The following is a 16,206-nucleotide window of genomic DNA, read 5'->3' as shown; positions in this document are numbered from 1 at the left end:
CTACTTTTATCGTGTGCTGTATAATCTTATTCAAGTTCTGTGAAACGACGTGTAATGCTATAAAAAAATAATTCAGTACACTGCTTATGTGGGTTGAATGGTAGCGCATGAATGCAGGAAGGAACTGTCATGTTATGGCAAGTGTTTACGTATTGTACATTTAACTACTAATTTTATTGGTTAGCTTTTGCCGGCGTATCATGTCAAGCCATGTTATATTAATTTGGAACATGTTCTTCTTAGTAGCCAGAGCAGCTGATACACAGTGAGAACACAGCCCATGTGTGTTTGTCTTTTCCACCGCAGCCCCTGGGTTTCCTCTCTGACGGCTACACATGTCAGGGATAGGTTTCAGAACCGGTAGTTCCCGCCAAGTGTGAATTGCCTTTCAGGGGATCATCACGCTGGCAGATGAACTATATGGTTTAAATTATTTGCAGGACAGGAATTGCGTAGCTTCACACAAATAGTACTACTACGACGTAAGAGTGGTTTCAAATCTAGCTTTTTTGTGTTCCTGACATTATCGCACAAGATGTAGTATCCACTATGATCCTTTATATGGGGGGTATGTACAGTGCAATCAACAGATGCTATTTACAAATCTGTGTTTTCTACTGTGTTGAAATGGGGTAGTTTGTATCTGAGAGCCATAGTGAAACACAGGCAGCCAAGGACAGACTTTTGATGCCCTCGAGAAACATGGCAACACTGCAGGGACTCTGGATGCTGCCTAAATTTCCAGAACACACAGCTCAAGGCAGCGGTTAAATAACAAATGGTTTGAGAAATCCAAGACAGTTGCATGTGTAAGCAGTCCACTGTTGGATTAGCTTCTCTCCGAGATACGTTATCTCAAAGGGAACGCACGGGCACACTCAGAATGATACTAGGGCTGCCTGTGAAATAGAATGAGGAGAGGGGGAGATATATAACCCTTTTTTCTTGTCTGTTATTCTATTGGTTAAATTGTCATTTGCTTAACAGCATATATGTGTATATTCCAGAGTCTGCTAATAAATATTGACGCGAGTTGTAGGATAGGTAGGATAACAAGCTTTAATGAGCAGCCGGAAGCCGGGCAACCGAGAGAATGAATCTCCGCGCGCTAAGCCGCGCGGCACCCACACTTCGTCACGTATCACTATCCCCCCCGTGGAGGTATTGATCATCCTGATCAATGATTGGGAGTGTGGTATGGCTTCATGCGCGACACGTGTACGATGTCTTCTTTTGAAGCCCTGTGAGTTCGGCGTTGCGCGCTGTCAGCCGTGCGGACGACATAGTTTACGGGCGAAGATTGGCGAAGCACTTCGTATGGGCCAAAGTATCGTCGCATGAGTTTCTCGGAAAGCCCAACTTTACGGTCCGGTTTCCACACCCAGACGAGGTCGCCCAACTGGTACAAGGGGTCCGAGTGCGTGGAGTCGTAACGGTCCTTTTGGTTCGATTGGGAGATCAGAGTGTAGGTGCGGGCGAGTTGGCGGCTTTCTTCCGCGCGGCTCATTAGTTCGGTCACGAAGTCTGTTCTGTGACCGGCGTCAACGTAGGGAAAAAGGGTGTCCAAAGTCGTGTCACTGGAACGGGCAAACAGGAGGAAAAAGGGGCTGAAGGAGGTTATCTCGTGGCGGGAGGTGTTATAGGCATAGGTGATGAACGGCAGAACAGTGTCCCAGTTTCGGTGGGACGCGTCCACATACATAGAAAGCATGTCGGAGAGCGTGCGGTTGAGCCGCTCGGTGGCGCCGTTGCACTGTGGATGGTATGCCGTGGTGGTAAGACGATGTACGCGACAGGCACGGAGAAGTTCTGAGACAAGCGTTGACAGGAAAGCTGACCCTCGGTCACTCAGCAGTTCCCTCGGTGCGCCGTGTCTCAATATGACTTGTTCCAACAGGAAAGAGGCAACGTCGGGTGCTGTGGCCGTAGGGAGGGCCTTGGTCTCAGCATACCGGGTGTAGTGGTCTACGCAGACAACAACCCATCTGTTTCCGTCGGCAGAGACCGGGAAGGGACCAAGGAGGTCGATACCGAGGCGTTGGAAGGGGGCCGCGGGGGGCGGAATGGGCTGAAGCAGACCCTGGGGAGCGGACGGCAGGTGCTTACGGCGCTGACAATCGGTGCATCGCCGAACGTATCCGGATATGAATCGCCGCATGCCAGGCCAGAAGAAGCGCTTGATGACCCTGTCGTACGTCCTTGCGAAGCCGAGGTGTCCAGATGTTGGATCATTATGCAGGGTCTGAAGGAGTGCGCGGCGAAGATGGCGAGGGATAACGACCAAATAGGGTCGTCCGAAGGGATCAAAATTTTTCTTGTAGAGGATCGAATCGCGAAGGACAAAGTTTTGGGAGCGTCGAGCGTCACGCCGTGAAAGCGGGGTGTGTGGCTGTAACATCTCGATGATGGTTTGCAACGATGAATCACGACGTTGCTCAGCGGGGAGGTCCGAGAGGTCAAATGGAATCGTGTCAACGGAGTTCGTAATATTAGCGATGTCGGGGAGAGCAGCGCGGGACAAGGCGTCAGCGTCCAGGTGCTTGCGACCAGCTTTATGGACAACTTCGAAGTCGTACTCTTGGAGCAGTAATGCCCACCGTGCGAGCTTCCCGGATGGCGCTTTTATGTTGGCCAGCCAGCAGAGGGCATGGTGGTCTGTCACGACCTTGAAGGGCTTGCCGTAAAGGTAGGGACGAAACTTGTTTATTGCCCACACCACGGCGAGGCACTCTTGCTCGGTGACGCTATAATTCTGTTCCGGTGCGGACATGCAACGACTCGCGAAGGCGATGGGGTGTTCAGCGTCATCGGGGCGTTGTGTCAGCACGGCGCCAAGGCCAGTTCCGCTGGCGTCTGTGTGGATCTCGACCGGTGCGTTGGGGTCAAAGTGCCTCAGTACCGGAGACGAAGTGAGTGCAACCTTGAGACGGTTGAAGGAAATTTCGTGCTCGTCCTCCCAACGAAAGGTGACGCCTTTCTTTAAGAGGTCTTGTAAGGGCCGCGCCTTGGTTGCGAAGTGCTCCACGAAGCGACGGAAATAAGAGCATAGCCCGAGGAAACTGCGCACGGCCTTGATTGTAGTTGGGCGGGGAAAATTCGTCACGGCATCGGTCTTTTTCGGGTCCGGGCGGATGCCATCCGGACAGACGAGGTGTCCCAGGACGGTAAGCTCCTGGCAGGCGAAGCGACATTTCTTGTGGTTGAGGGTGAGGCCAGCAGCAGCCATGCACTTCAGGACCTGGCGTAGGCGAGCGTTGTGTTGTTCGAGGGTCGAGCCGAAGACGACGATGTCGTCTAAGTAACATAAGCACGACGTCCACTTGAGAGTCCCGAGTACGTTGTCTATCATCCGCTCAAAGGTGGCCGGAGCGTTGCATAGGCCGAAGGGCATGACTCGAAATTGGTATAATCCATCGGGAGTGACAAAGGCAGTTTTTTCTGCGTCCTTCGGGTCCACCTCGATTTGCCAATATCCAGAACGCATGCCAATGGAGGAGAAGTATTGCGCTCCCTGAAGGCAGTCAAGGGCATCATCAATGCGTGGCATGGGGTATGTGTCGCGTTTGGTGATTTTGTTCAGCTTCCGGAAATCAACGCAGAACCGCCAAGAACCATCTTTTTTTCGGACGAGAACAACTGGTGCAGCCCAGGGGCTGGAAGATTGCTCGATGACGCCATCATCCAACATTTCTTGGACATGCTGCTGTATAACGGTTCGCTCGGCGGATGACACGCGATACGGCTTCTGTCGAAGAGGCCGATGACCCTGAGTGTCGATGGGGTGTCGAACAAGATCTGTGTGGCCCTGTTTCCGGTCGAAATCAAAAAGGTGGGCGTAGTCTTTCGGAACGGAAAGCACATGCGCACGCTGACCGAGATCAAGATTTTTGTCGACCATCGTAGCCAAGGGCTCTTGTGCAACCTTAGAAGTGATAGGGTCCAGGGCGGTTGTCGCTGCCTCGGTGTGTCGGTCGAGATGCACTGGAGCAAGGGGAGCAGGACGGGCAGTGTAATCAAACGAAGCTATGACAATACCGTCAGGAAGGAGTACAGGGCTGTACCCCGTGTTAACGAGCCAGAGTTTGGCATCGTGGCCGTGAAGGGAGGTAACGCTGCATGGTGACGTGACACCCTTCTGAACAAGTAGTGCGCCCGCCGGCTCCGTGATGATATCCGCGTCAATGTAGCCAAGGTCGCGATGAGTGTCAGTTGTGGTCACGACGCCCACAGCCGACTGCGGTGGAAGTATTGTGGTCTGCTTGAGCTTCAGTCTGCCGGATTGGGCTCCGCATGCGGCATTCTCTTCCCAAAACGACGTGTGCGGAAATGGGGCTACGAGCAGTTGTTGGGCGCTGCAGTCAATGAGGGCACCGTGGGCGGATAAAAAGTCCATACCTAAAATGGCGTCGTAAGAGGAACGTTCGAGGACGACAAATTGGATCGGGACAATGGTGCTCTGCAACATGAGCCTAGCCGTACATACGCCAAGACAGGCCAGCGGCTGGAGGTTCACCGACCGAAGGATATGTGGCTCTACGGGAGTGAGGATCTTGCGCAGTTTTCGTCGGAGGTCATCACTCATCACTGAAACACAAGCACCAGTGTCAACCAGCGCTGACACCACAAAATTGTCTACGTTTACGTGCACAACGTTCGTTTCCATTGACAAAGTTTCCGTGGAAGGCGCTTTCATCAAAAATCGTGGAGCGGCCTGGCCTTCAACGGTCGCTGACACTAGTTTCCCAGTGGGGGCTCGGGCCTGAACTGGGGCGATGGTGTGCGGTCGCGTGGTAGGTGTCCGGGAGGGGGAGATGGGGACTGCCGTCGGCTGTAGCGGCGCGTGGGCGAAAAGGATCGGCGAGGACTGTCTTGTAAGGGGTTTGACGGGCGGCGGTCGTGATCTTGCTGGGTTTGGTTACTGAAATAATTCCGGTACGCAGCGGTGTTGCGGCAGTAACGGCGGATGTGGCCGACGCGGCCGCAGCCGAAACATATGGGCCGGTCATCAGCGGTGCGGCCAGGGTTGTAGCGCTGTATGGGTGGACCTTGGGTAGGCAACGTGCGAAAAGCGAAGTTCGCTCCACGGTTGTCGACAGGTGTCGGTTGTCGATGCGGGTAGTGGGCGTCGCCTGCGAAGTTGTCTACTGGGGAAACAGCACCTCCGTTCGGGTATACGTAAGGATGGTATACGGGAGGAGGAGCTTGCTGGCGGGGCAACGGCGATAGGTAGGATAACAAGCTTTAATGAGCAGCCGGAAGCCGGGCAACCGAGAGAATGAATCTCCGCGCGCTAAGCCGCGCGGCACCCACACTTCGTCACGTATCAATATATCAGTTTAGAGCTAGCAGTCGCACTGTAGATGTCTCACCCTGCCCTTGGCTGCTTGTGTTTCACTATGGCCATGCTTGCTATTGCAAAAACAGAAAACGAAAAAGACAATAGAAAAACACGAAATGAACGCCCTAAAAAGCTGCCTGTTCTAGTGCTCACACGGAGGAAATGCAATGAGGTAACATGTTCCATTCATGAACTGTGCATAGTAGTACATATCACAACGGCAACCGATTATTCAGATTTTTCTTGAAATACTTTGTTTTTTGGAGCTTTGTTTGCACAGTCTATTATTGGAGCTTTATGTGATTCCCCTCTTGAGATACTTTAAGATTGCTGATGCTCTGCAGTTTGTTAATTTTGAAACTGTGCTGTGCTGAGGTACAAAAACATAATTGTCATATCTACATTTGAGCACATAGGAATAATTTGTAAGTACTTTCCTTGTTGACATTAATATTTGCACCAGGTCACAAAATTGTTGATTGATGGAAAATGTAAATAAATATATTTATTTGCTTGCCAAACAATGCACAAATGTCTTCTTTTCTAGTGAGATATTCCCTGTTTACCAGACATAAATGCGGAAAAGTTAAAGGTGCACAATGATGGTAGAGTCTAGCGTTGCTTTTCGCCACTTCACATATATTCACTGTTATTCGTGTGCACATGTAGGAATAGGAAGGTAGAGCATGTACTTAAAAAATTTCGTATGCAGCCACACATATGGTTCAGAAGATTAATTATATGATGTCCAAGCATATATAATTGTACTTTATGTGCAATGGGTATGCTAACGGATTGCTTCCATGAAGCCTTTTCATTTATTTTTATAAGTTTTATTTTTTATTTCATATAAATTTTATATTACTTATTGTATACTTATTTTTTATAAATCTTATAAATTAAAAAAATCAAGTTACGCGGACCCTGTAGGAGTACCCTTTGCAAATCGTTTGGTAACGTGTCAACTGTAAAGGTAAGAGGCAATCGAGAATGCTGCAGACAAGGTTGCGACTTACATATTGCTTATCATGTCCTACATACAAAGCGATTTGTACAATAATTCCTGAGCACGGAATTAATTCCAAGGCTGGCCAGTGACGTCACCCAGGACGACAAGTCACATAATTGCCTCTAACACTTTTACACCCCATGGGCTGCATTGTGAATTGAAAGAGCACTCTACAGAAGGGTAAGGTGCACCTGATTTCTAGGATTTATGCTATGCCCTAACTCTTCAGACACCACATTTCTAAAAACACCATTTCTAAGAGGCGATATGTGCTCTGGTACTTCTTTTGCGTCTGCATAGTGTGCAACCACATGGCTACTGGAGCTTTCGTGTGCATGTTTTTGTGCGACGGTGCTCATTACAAACAATATCCAGATGTTAGACATAAAATGCAGTAGTTTGTAGCGTGCCACACAACGCAGCGTGACATGGGAGTGTGTGATTCAAAGAAAGCTTCTGGAAAATGCACAGAATCTCACAAAAAGTTTAAAATGTGATTTGTATTTCGTTTTACGTCTCTCATCGTTACATACCATCGTCGACGCTGTTGCACATTGATAAATCGTACGTAAAACTTGTGCCATAGCAGTATGCGGTTTCTCAAATACATAGCACAATTTTTTCCTGCAGGAATAAAACGCTGTCGGCATTTTCTTGCTAACACGGCTGTCGAAACGTCAGTCTCTACAATGGGCAAGTGCTGTAAAGGGGCTAACGCAGACGCGACTTGATACAAATTGTACGTGCTCACAAAGCACAAACGACGAATTCCAGTCACAACATCGCACAGAGGTTGGTTCGCGAATGAGTTCGCTGCTGCTGCACTGTTTACTTATCGCGGAATGGTGGAACCCGGCTGTCCGCCATCTTCAAGCAGAGATACGTGAAGCCGTGAGAAGCCGTAGCTGAAATCCACTGACAAGTACGAAGGCGCGTACACGTCACAATGCCCGTTCGGGTGCATCTATAGATGCACCCGAATTTTTATGACGTATACGTCATAAAAATGGCTGCGCCCATGTGTGTTTCGGAATGAATTATCTATTTTTTTGACATGGTACTGTAGCGAACTGAGAGAATGAAGGTGCATTTTGGGGAGAGCTGGATGTGGGCTTTCAGAATATCACAACCGTTTCGACTATTTGGGATATCGGCATGGCTGACCGTTATGCCGATCTCGCGGGAACGGAACGTCGCGCGTCTACGGGATCAACGCTGTTCGAAAGAGCACATCGAGACTGTCACAACGAAGGGAAACACGACCATGTCGCAGCAAGGGGAACGTTTTTGGGGGAAAAAGCCGTCGGTCCCATGTACTAGGAGGCCAGTAAACGCGGAAACCTGTAACTCGAGAACCGCTGAAGTTGGAAAAGTGTGGTAAATTTGACTACGTGCACCGCGTCGATAAAAGTATGCTCTCTAAAGATACATCATGTCCGACGCGAGCTCATTTCCGAAAAAGGGCCCCGAAGTTCGAAAAAACGGCGTTTCTAACGCGTCTCCTCGTACAACTTCTAAACCACTAGAGATCAGCTGCTAGTGTGATTTGAGCGATCGTAGAGCTATTCCAGACCTGTTCGGACCTAAATTTTGGTCTCGATCCAACAAACGGGGCGAGAGGTACGGGACTTTGGAGGTGTCGGAAGCACCGGCAGGGGCCTTGAATTTCCAAATATCTCGGCAACTGTCAGGATTTCTCACAAGCCACGAGCATGCAGGCGAAGGGGGAAGAAACGGGAATTCGTCACAAAGAACCGCGTCCCGATATGACAGCTGCAGGCCGAGATATTAGACCCGGGAACCCATCGAGCGACAAAGCAATATCGCTGGATGGGGTTCAACAACCACTGGACGGTTGAAAAACGCCAAGTACTGTAATATGCCAAATGTGTGCATGGAACGCACGCATCATTTTATGTTTGATGTTTGGTCGATCAATAATGGACTTGTATGTATGTTCCAAAAATGAATCGAACATCAGTTATTTTAAGCTGCAGCTTAAAATAACTGATGAAACACATATCAGCCTTCCTAAAATCCCTAAAAGCCCTATAAAATTTTTACATGTAAAAATTTTATATTGATTTCAGGAGGGCTGATATGGGTGTTCCTGCACGTTCTTACTTGTTTCAGGGTTTCAGGGACTTATAACTGGTCGACAAAGGATGACTCCTATGTGGCCGTATGTGACCCTGTATGACTCCTGCATGGTCTACATATAGGACCCGTGTAACTCCTACATCCTCAATGTAGGAACTTATGGGTCCTGCATGGTCCTACATGACTCCTGCATGGGCTCGTTCAGAATCCCATAATGGCCTACACAGGAGTTATATAGGACCTTATGGCTTCTACATGACTCCTGCATGGACTCGTATAGGATCCCATAATGACCTACACGGGAGTTATATAGGTTCCTAAATAACCCATAAGGATCCTGTAGCATCCTATATAATTTTACACAGGACATATATGAATTACTTATTTTTTTTTTTTTTCAAATGGGTTCCCTTGCTTCTAACGCAATGACTTCGTCAGAAACGCAGGGAATGTAAGAAGGCTTTATAAAAGAACGGTTCTTAAAGGCGAAGCGGCGCCTTGAGCTGAGATATTGGTGAAGAAAACAGGTGTGTTATGTTGCCAGCAAGTGGCACAAGATGTGGGGACAATGCATTGTTCGGCGGAAGGGAACTGTGACTCTGTCGAAGAAAATTCGTCACCTAATGAATATGATAGTAACAGCCAGTCGCCATGCTGGAAATAGTCAAATTCAAAATAGAGAGTTTTAGGGAATTGTAAGCTGCGTCCGACTGCGTTCCCCCAGACGACTCGCGAGGGATACGGAGAGACATCGTAAGTGTTTTACTATGTAGCCAAAGGTGCAATAATAAATGTCTAATTGACGTCTAAATTTGGACGACTGACATGTCTAGTAGATGTCTCCCAACTATGACCTTAGTTGTCCGTGCGCCATAAAAACCTGAATCATCAGATGTCTCCCAATAGCCTTAATGTCTAGGGGAGTTCCCCGAGCCTTCCTTTAGCATAGCAGACCCACCTAGGTTACGCCACCTAGACGTCTCAACTTAACATCCAACGTCTTGCCCTAGCCCAACTTTAGACCTTTTATATAACACACTGAAGGCGGCTTCTAGCCCTGTGCTAGCCCCTGATTAGCTATAATGTCTAGGATTATACCTTCATTAGCCTTCACTTAGACCACACCTAAAAGCTTTTCTGTGTGTGTGTACTGTTTCAGGAACGTGTGCTGTGCGTGTAAAAGTGACATGCAGTAGGTCACACATGAAGCACATTTTAACAAAACTTTACTTTAAGTAAAGCTATTAACACACTGCAAAAGTGACCAGCGTATGCACTTACGTTCGCACACCATTACGACAAGACAGTAATGGCACAGCCATTTACCAAGGGCTAGACAATGACTATATATTAATGACCATAATATCACAACAGATATTGGTGAACTTCTAGAAATAATATTGAAATATTAAACTCCAGTTACTGATGTTCCCTGATGATACATCTTCAACTCCATTATGCAGACTCTGTAAGTCCTCAAGCGGAAAATTCAAGTTCAAATATTTTACAAACAAATTTCAATTGATACTGAGCGCTCAAAATGGCTGTCCAATGTACTACCTTTTTGGTAGCAATGCTGCATGGTTAATGCCTTCCAAGCGACATACAGAAATCCATTGACCGGATAGTAGTGCTCGGTTCATAACACCATGGTCCAATATGTGTCAGTTGAACATTGTTATGTCCAGCTGTCAAATATTGGACTAATGTAAATTAACAATATGAAAAAAAAAAGACAACAGCCAATACTTATGGGTCATTCATTCGCTACACGATCCAAACGTCCTGGTCGCATACCAGCAGTTGTGATGTGAGGAGGGTCTGCCTGAACTTGATCGCTGTGTCACTGGTTTCTCCGCTCCCCAGCCCCCTCCTGCGCCTTCGAAATCAGTGCATCCGCCTGAAACCCCCATTTCGAATAGTAAAGCCAAAGGCCGTTAGTATGCGGAATTCCAGCCGCTGTTTAATCGAAATAAGAAGAAGCTGGCCGCGCGCCTGTTCGATGGCGAGAAAAGCGGTTCCCGGAACCCTGAAGAAATCGTACAGTTTCGGTCCAAGGTCTTTACAGATAAGCCACATTGCACAGGTAAGCTACATTGCCCTGTTGGAGGACGGCAGTAGACCTGTAAGACCATTTGGACTGCTGCTTTTCACATCTGACGTTGCAACTGTTTGTTTCAGAAGGAACACCTCCTGCCCCGGCTTCGATGGCATCACCCTTGTGACCATGAGGAAACTTCCACCGGAAACCTGGGCAACGTTTTTTTAACTTCCACCTCTGGCTTAGGCGATTGCCTCCCAGTCTCCTGATGGCTAGAACGGTTTCTCTACCTAAGAAGGGATCCAGCTGTTCACTGAACAAGTATCGCTCGATTTCTATCTCATCAATGCTTGTCAGGGTCTTTCACAGGCTTCTTGACTGTAGCTCGGAGCGCATCTATCACTGCAGGAGACCCAAAGGGCCTTTAGGCCGATGGATGGTACTTTTGAGAATATCTATACTTTAAAGCATCAACAGAAAACCACGAGACGCAAGTGTCGTGGACTCTACATCGCCACTAGTGATTTGAGAAGGGCCTTTGACAGCGTGCCTATCTCTGTCATTCTTCACGCTGCCCGTTCTGCCGGGCCAGATCCTGTGCTACTGGACTATATAGCTTTCTATTACAGCTCCAGCCCGATTACCCTCGAAGTTGGCGCAGGCTCTTGCACTGTCCTCCCCCAACGTGAAGTCCGGCAGGGTGACCTGCTGTCACCTTTGGTTTTTAATTTAGTCCTCAGTGCTTTTCTGGCAGACTTGCCTCCACAGATCGGCTGCGACATAGGTGGACTTCGGGTGGCAGCGCTTGCCTTTGCGGACGCTGTGAGTTTGGTTCGCTTGAGTCTCCAACTGGGCTCCAATCCCTGCTTGACAACTTTACCCTGATTGCTGGAGCCCGTGGACTCGAGATTAACGCCAGTAACACTCTTACCCTTCTGCCATCAGGGAGGCAGAAATTAGTTAAAGTTACCGATAATACATTTATGGTATGGGTGGATAAACTCTCGCCCCTAACAATGAATGATTCGCTGGGTTATCTCGGGGCCACAATTGACAGTTCTGGTCGGGTTACCACCCAGATTTCTACTATTTCTGACCAGCTGGAGACTCTGCGCAGGAGCCCACTGAAGCCGCATCAGAAGCTGATCATGCTATTCTACCATCTTCTCCCTCAGTTGGTGTATGACTGTACTGCTGCGGAGCCGAGGGCCACTCTACTACAGAGCAGCGGTCGCGTCATTCGGTCATTTGTGAGGTAATATCTTCATCTCCCTCATGATGTGCCTAACTCTTTTTTTTATATGCCCCTATATCTTAGGACGGATGAGGCGTTCCGTGCTTCGAGTTCCCTGTTCCTCGCATTATGCTGGCGCGCCTTAAGGCGTTTCAGGCTAATAGCGAATTCCACTGGTCGTTCTAGTGCAGAAAAACCTGCACTGGCCAGCGCGCGCGTGTTCCACTGGTCGTTTCAATGCAAAGCGCATCGCATTCCGCTGGTCGTTACGGGGCGACTACACCGGGCGAGTACAACACCAGTGCAACTCTGCCTGCACGGAGAAAATCGGCGGTGGAGACCGGAACACGGGAGTGCGCCCACTTCCGGACGGTCCCTCCTCCTATTTCGAATGAACATGGCGGACGAAATGGAAGTGGTTTTCGGTCTCGTTGAGGATTCCGAAAGCAGTGACAGCAGCAGAGATAGCAGTAGTAGCGAAGGAGGATCGGCGTATTTGAACGCCTTCGAAACTTTCTTTTCCCTTCCTCTGATGCGACCGAAGATTGGAAACTTCATCGACGACACCGTGCATCGGTACTCGGACAATGAGGTACGTTCCCGAGTTCTAACAGCCTCCGACGCAGACATGTATAGTACCTATCTTCTGATCTTTCCGTTGCAGTTCAGGAGAAACTTTCGGCTGAGCCGAGATGTGTGCGACACACTGGTGCGCGGGTTTGCGGCATCCCCCTACAACCCTGCAGGCAATGTTGTTGTTGTTTGTTGCAGGCAATCGAGGCGGATCACCGCCGAAGTCACCAGAGGAACATGTCCTCGCATTTCTCTGGTACAGTACTCTTCCGATTCGTTGATCGGTCCTTTCAGCACATATGCAGACTATAATCCAGCATGGATATTGAATTTTGATAATCACGCGAACTTGGGGAACAATACCAACATATGAGATGCTTTCTGTAGTGCTGTTGGCTTTTTTATTTCAGCTTTTGTGTGTACTCACTCGTTTCATTTAACAGAAACATACTTTAGCTCATTAACCTGCTTGTCAGCCACACAAGTTGTGTTCGAAAATGCACAGGTATGCTGGTAACAAATGCTGCATCAGAGACGTCGCTGGACGTTTCAACGTGGGTGAGACTACTATGCATCGGATAATTGGGAGGGTTGGCTCTTTCCTGCTTGACAAAGCCGGACACGTCATAAAGTTCCCCAGCGACCTAGATGCACTTGCAAGAGATTTTCAGGAGGTTAGAAGTCAGATTTTCATTTGTTTGTGTTGTTCAATGTATTAATTCATACATACCTGATTCAATGAAGGCAACATTTCCTTGAGTTAGAGGAACGAAGAAAAATACAGAGAACAGACATTACATACGATACTACACTATACATATGCATATGTAGTGTCTATTTTCTATATTTCTCTTATTGTTCTTCAAACTCAAGGAAATGTTGCCTTCATTGAATGCCCACCAGCTCGCTTGCACACTCCTCATCTGTTCCTTCACTGATCTGATTGTTTTAAAGGTTCACAAAGGGGTTAAAATAGATCATCCCACATTATCCATGATACATGTAAAAGATCCAATGTGAACCCGCATTGAAAGTTTCACAGCGATGAGGGTAATAGAAGCGGAGAAAGTGGGCACCGTGAATACTGAAACCCGTGCGGCTTTGATATCACGGTGTGTGGTACAACGAGGCCATAATGTAATGAACCGTATCTATGAAGGTGTCCCAACCCCTTTAAGTTCACTGTTTTTGCTTCACTTTACAGAAAGTTGTTTATTTTGAGATGTTCTATTCTAATCGTTAACATGAGGCACCCTTTTCACAGATTTCAGGAATCCCAGGTACCATCGGATGCATTGATGGGACCTATATCCAGATTCGGTGCCCAGCACACAAGATAAAGTCCACTTATGTAAATAGACACGATATTCCTTCTCGGACCATGCAGGGAGTGTGCGATGACAAGCGCCGCTTCCTCGATGTCACAACGGGTTTCCCGGGGAAGGTACATGATGCACGGGTTTTCAGAACCTCATCAATCGCAGAAAAGCTGCCGTACATATGTTGTGTCAACAAGTATCACATTCTTGGTGACGCAGCATATCCCTTGAGGGAGTACTTGCTTACTCCCTTCAGGGACTACGGTACATTGACAGAGGAGCAGAAGCAGTTTAATTTTAACTTCTGCAGGACGCGTGTACGCATTGAGAATGCATTTGGTATTTTAAAGCAGCGATTTCGGCAGTTGCAGCTTCTTGAATTCATGACGGTGGACCAGTCGTCAAAGTTTATACTTGCATGTTGTGTACTTCACAATCTCTGCATAAACTCTGGTGACTGTTCCATTGATGACGTTGAATGCGCTCCGGAAGCTGAAACAAATGAAGTAGTGGAAGCTGCAGATGTGCGGGAGTGTGCTCTTAGGAAGCTTGGAGAACTTAAGCGCCTCAGAGTCATGAGGTCTATGAACCTTTAAATGTAAAACTGTTGGGGTAGGGTTTGTGACAACATTCAAGAGTTGAAATGTAAATGATGGTAAGGAAACTATACTATATATCATCTGTTATGTACTGCATGGCCACTGCTTTCTGCTCTCTTTATTGCATGCCACAACTTTGTATTACAAATGTATATTTAAAAAAAATCCTTTGCTCGTTCTGGAATTTTCCCCACGTAACCACTAACCTCCTTATCTTTCGCTATGCTTACCAATTCTTGCCTGTTGTCCCGTTTCGTCCACATGTTCGTGAACCTTCCATTTTTCTGTAACCGGTCTGTAGCCTAGATCACTATGTTCACATAATCCCCTCCGCACTCTAACAAAGCAGCCATTTACTCCGGCCGTAGAAGCCCGTACGGACCCTTTCTTCCTTCCGGGCTGTTGACCCACAATTCGCATGAACCTGTGGCGGCCACCTACCGTAAAAGAAGACGGACAGCATGCCCTTTTCACGCACACGATCTCGATCATCATTCTCGCTCGCTCATTCCAGGAATAAACTGTCGCCCCATCGGACCTCTGTCCCAGTGTGGTTGCTCCTTACTAGCTCCCACATATTTGGTGACCCGAACGTTTCGCTCCTTCCTGCAACCAAGATTAAGCCATGGACCAACACCAAGGCGATCACAATCCGGCCACTGGTTCTGCCCAGGTCAACTTTACCGACATCAAACTGCCAAGCTTTTGGCACAACGACCCAGCCCTCTGGTTTGTCTGGTTTCAATAAATAATTTTGCACCTTGCAAAAAAAAAGTTGTGTCTGTGTGAGGAGGTATGTTATGGAGCCCAGGCATGTGGCTTGAGCATTCACTTTATTTTATTGTTAAGGGCATCAAGAACTATATGAGTTTTCTCTAGAATTTCAATGTTCTTGCGATGCCTCTCTCCCCTTTCTTGTTGTCTTTCTGCTCGTTCCGCTCGCCTCCTGTCTTCACGTTCCATTCTTCTTTCTTCCTTTTTTTCTTCTAGTTCTTCCATTTTCTCAAAAAACAGCTTCATGTCACGCATGCGTGCAGTGCTTGGCCGTTGTCTACGCTTTGGGCGTGGTTCCCTGCCCATCTCTGTCACTCTCCAGCTGTCCACTGCAAAACACAACAACAACTTTATTTTGAGATGGAGAGTGGGGATGTTCATCGCCAGAGGCAATACTCTACCCCATTGGTGGTGATGTGGGGAATGAGGCACTGCAAAAGGCACATATAGGCAATATATCTTGAGGACACCTATTCTAGCTGCCTGCCGGTAGATTCTGGAAAATATACTAACCCCTCCTCATTTGAAGGTGCTAATTCCTGTTCTTGAGGGGGATCAGGAATGACAATCCCAGCCTGAGTGGTGCTGGCTTGTACGGTAGTGACAGTAGGCGAGGGGACCCCTTGTGCAGTGTGAGTGGTCGATACCCCTCTGTATGTCACCCCATGGGCGTCCCGCAAAATTTCAGGATCAATACTGTCGTCTTTGCGGAGGATTGCCTGGAGCTCCTCTTGGTATGGAACAGGGAGCGGCGAAGCTCCTGATTGACTGTTGTTTTTGATGGCATGCCTCTTGCGTCTTAATATTGTTTTTACTCTATTCTCATACTGTATGTGTGTTTTTTCGGTGCCCAATATACTTAAAATGTCCTGAGATATCTTCTGAAACATTGATTTCCTATTTTTGAAGCGTTTTAGAGGGCCAATTTTTTCGAGGTACAAGCCATACTTGTCAAGCAGGAGCTTCGTTTCTCCGTCTGTCCATTCTGCAACTAAACAAAACAAAAAATTGAGCTGGCAAATAAGATCGAATCATGCGAATTTCTGTCATTGTGTCTGTCGTCAAATAAAATGAATAATATAAAAATCGTACACATTAGCAAATTACTGGTGATGTCGTGTAGCTTGTGTGTTCACATTTAATTCACTGATACATTTGTTGTTTACGACCACGCAAGAAGTCTATGGCGCTCGTGACATGTGGAGGCATACCTGCAGTG

At 47.7% G+C, this 16,206-nt stretch overlaps 1 long non-coding RNA gene across 2 annotated transcripts; it reads left to right on the top strand.

The window, feature by feature from the left end:
* Positions 1-12,489: 12,489 nt before the first annotated feature.
* Positions 12,490-15,066, top strand: LOC135373910 (uncharacterized). Of its 2 annotated transcripts, XR_010416657.1 has the most exons (4): positions 12,490-12,551; positions 12,801-12,969; positions 13,560-13,646; positions 14,728-15,066. It is a non-coding gene; the product is annotated as an uncharacterized LOC135373910 (long non-coding RNA). The 2 variants fall into 2 exon arrangements; XR_010416658.1 differs by lacking the exon at positions 13,560-13,646.
* Positions 15,067-16,206: the final 1,140 nt, after the last annotated feature.

The sequence above is a fragment of the Ornithodoros turicata genome, unplaced genomic scaffold (assembly GCF_037126465.1).
Source record: "Ornithodoros turicata isolate Travis unplaced genomic scaffold, ASM3712646v1 Chromosome34, whole genome shotgun sequence".
Taxonomy (NCBI): Eukaryota; Metazoa; Arthropoda; class Arachnida; order Ixodida; family Argasidae; genus Ornithodoros; species Ornithodoros turicata.
Note: the sequence above shows the minus strand (reverse complement) of the source record. Positions and strands in the feature narration are given on the sequence as shown.